This window comes from Pogona vitticeps, chromosome 2 (assembly GCF_051106095.1).
Source record: "Pogona vitticeps strain Pit_001003342236 chromosome 2, PviZW2.1, whole genome shotgun sequence".
Classification (NCBI taxonomy): domain Eukaryota; kingdom Metazoa; phylum Chordata; class Lepidosauria; order Squamata; family Agamidae; genus Pogona; species Pogona vitticeps.
In genome coordinates, this window is record NC_135784.1 from 28,029,161 (window position 1) to 28,033,112 (window position 3,952).

Here is a 3,952-nt window from a genome sequence, read left to right on the forward strand (position 1 = left end):
GGAAAGAGAGGTTGCCAGCCAGGATGGATTTGATCTAAATCAAATGATTTAAAGTTGCCATTTAAATCATGATTTAAATCACTGCCAGATGGATACAAATAAATGATTTTTTTTAAAAAAAATCAGATTTAAATAAAGAAAAATGTTTTTTTAAGTTAATTATTTTTATCCAGCCTGCAGTGATTTGAATTGATTTGATTTAGTCCAAATCTACCCTGTCGCCTGATGGTATTCCTTCAGAAAAGAAGGAAATCAGTTTTTGACTGACTGTCGCAATCCTAATTCCTGTGTAAAATAACATCACAGAAATTTAGATGGAGAATTTACTTGCATTTTGGACTGTGTGTGCCATGGTCTGGTGCAAGCTATGTATTGATGATCAGATGATGTACAGGAAATCATGAACCATCTGTATCTTGATCATGCCCAATCTGGACCCTTTTGGTCCAGCGGGGCTGGAGCAATTCTTGTGTGTCCCGGAGAGTCACTTTAAGGGAGGTTGTTCCCTACAAAGCAACCCTTTCTGGCATAATCAAACATGACCCTCTATCACCATCCGATCATACCCTTGGAAAGTTTGTACAGACAAAGAAGGATTAAGATAATAATAACGGTCAGGATCTAACACAGCCGTTCCACTGATGGAACTGTTTCTGCCATGAGGACACTTTCATACCTGCTGATTGTTTTCTCTGTGCACCTTCAAATGCTGCTGCAGAGGAATGGTAGCCCTTTTTGGGGGTGCAGGGATGGGGACTTGAGTCACATGACTCACTGCCAAGTCGGGCTTAAGTCACACTGGCGACTGGACTTGCTCAATTCCAGTTACAGCGGTGCCTCGCTAGACAATGATAATCCGTTCCACTGAAATCGCTGTTTAGCGAAATCATCGTCTAGCGAAAAGCATTTCCCCATTGGAATGCATTGAAACCTGTTTAATGCGTTCCAATGGGGAAGAATCATCGTTGTCTAGTGAAGATCGGCCATAGGAAGACCGCTTTGCAAACCACCAATCAGCTGTTTAAATTGCTGTCTTGAGAAGCTTAGGTCCTGAAAACACCTGTTTGTGAGCGCGGAGGGAGCTGTCAAAATCTTCGTCTAGCAAAAATCGGTTTGCAAAGCAGGGACCAAACATTGTCCAGTGAAATTCCCCCATAGGAATCACTGTTTTGTGAATCGCTATAGCGATCGCAAAAAGCCAATGTCTAGAGAAAAAACTGTCATGCGGGTTAACTGTCTAGTGAGGCACCACTGTATTGTCCAATGATTTGGACTTGACTTGTGGCTGACTCAGTGACTTGACTTGATCTGCTTACTCATCTTTTTCTTCTGGGGAGAAAAACTTGTTTTTAATAGGGATTCTTAGGGCTTCACACTCAGGACATGACACAAAAAAGACATGAAAGTTGGACCCAAACACTTGCCAACATCCCTTGATGGATGCAGGGGGAAGTGACAGGAAGAGAAAGTCCCACCGCTCTAGCAGTCAAATAAAGTTGGAAAACTGCAGAGAGAAACTTACAAGGTGATTAAAGTGTCACTTCAGCTTTTGTAATAACAAATGTCTTGGGGGGGGGACAAATAACACAATACACAGAAACAGGCCAAAGTCTTCTGTACACAGAGAGGAAGGGGGAGAAACTCACAAAGAGGTTATTCAAAAGTTGCAGCTGTAATAATAGCCTCTATTTCAGACATTATAGCCTGTAACAATGAAGGGATTTCCGGAGAAATACTCTACTTCAATCCAGTCGTCTCCACTCTCTGCCTCTCTTGGTCAATATGGGAGGTCTGAAGAAGCTTTCTAATCAAGCTCAGCTCAATGTGTTTAAAACCCTCCATATGTCTGGAAAACCTGATAAGACAGAGCTTTTTGCTCATGACCCCCTATTTCAATATTATCTATTTAGGTAAGCTCACCACGAGTAAAGGGCAGCATTCTAGCTCTTCCCCCTCCATCATCCTTTTTGTCACCTTCGCATGGAAGACAGTGCCTGCTGGTGGAGGATGGCAGTCCAAACAAGGACACCTGGAACTAGAGCAGCCGGGTGTAGAGCTGGCAGTTGAACGTTTGACTCCTCACTACGTCTTCTGGAAGAAGATCCAGCCTGTGTAGCCTTGGACAAACTACATTGTTCCTGAGTACATACAGAATGCACTGGGAAACCACTCCTGAGTAGTTCATACTAAGAAAATCTAGAGAAAAGTCACCGTAAGTTAGAATGCAGTTGACATGCAGTAGTAATACTAGCAGTTGTTAGTCCCAACAAAAGACATCTCAAGGCTCTCGAAAGGACAACGTACAGTGGTGCTAAACGCTGTCTTGTGAAAACATTGTCTTGCGAAACGTGGTGCCCCATTGCAATGCACTGAAATCTATTTAATGCGTTCCAATGGGAAAAACATCGTCTTGCGAAAATCGTCCATAGAAAACATCATCTTGTGGAACGCGGTTCCCCATTGGAATGCATTGGAATCTACTTAATGCGTTCCAATGGGGGGAAAAATCGTCGTCTTGCGAGAATCGTCCATAGAAAACATTGTCTTGCGAAGCGCAACAGCGATCGCAAAAACCAATCATCTTGTGGATTAATCATCCCGCAAGGCAATTGTCTTGCGAGGCACCACTGTACTTGCTCCCAATCCATTGACTCCTCATTAAGGGCTTCAGATATTTCCATCTGCAAAGCTCAATGGTACAAAGGCCCACCATTCAGTGTCTATTCCAGAGCATGTGGGAGCTAATGGAGCAGTCCTCAGAATTCCCTCCTATGGAAGACAAAGCCATGAAGGCCAACATGGAGGGTGAGAACCAAAGCCTAACCCTCAGTCCTTGATTCATTCCCATTTTCACAGGTACTTGATGTTTATGCTATGTCCCCCCCCCCCCGAGAAGGCTAGGTGAGACTGCAGAAGCAAATTCAGGTAAAGTGGCATTGGTACGCTACATGCCCAGGACAGCGTGATGACCTCCCCCTTCATACAATCTCACCAGGAACCACTTTCTACCATTCAGAATTGAGCTTTCTCCTGTCGCTCCAAATCAACATCCAAGATAGTGGAGGAAAGTCTCTTAACCGACTGTCCCTAGTTTGAGGAGAAGGGCTAAATCAACTCCACAGCATGTAACGGTTGTGATTTACTTCCATAAACAAAAGGCAGAGTCCTATAACCCAGTCCAAGGTCAGAAGCCAGAGAATCAGTCAGAACCAGAGTCGAGAAATCACAAAGAGAAGTCCAGGTCCGGTCCAAGGGTCAAGAGAAGCTCCAGGAAATACCAAGGTGAGTTGCAAGTAAATACAACAGTTGGAGTCCTTAGCTAGGATCCAATTAAACATTGGTCTCAGCTGAGCCCTTAACTGAAACACCACAATAACAATACAGTGGTGCCCCGCATAGCGACAATAATCCGTTCCGGATAAATTGTCGCTATCCGGAATCGTCGTTATACAGAACGGAAAACCCCATAGGAACGCATTAAACCCAATCATCGCAATGCGATATTTAGCCATATAAACCATTGTAGTGCGATCGCTTTTTCGATCACAAAATCCGCATCGCTATGTGGATTCGTCGTTAAACGGGGCACTCGTTATGCGAGGCACCACTGTACTAGTAACAGCAGTGGCAGGAGCTGTTGCAGAAGTGAAAGGGATAAATTTTCCTTCCTTAATGGAGAGTTTCAAATCTCTCCTTTTAATGGACTACATGATGGAATGGAATTCCCAGTGATGGGTCTGTGACATCACAGCTAAAAAGACCAATGACGAGCAAGTCACATTCTCTCTGGTCCTCGGCCTCTCCCCAGCTCCCATGGATGCCATGAACAGAGGCGTAGAGGTAAGTGGATTTGTCTCAGTGTTTGACGATTGATTACACAGTCTTGTTCTCAAGACTGAGTTCCCCTCAGTTGTGCCTATAATTTCAGTCTTCGCTTACAAACCTCTTTATT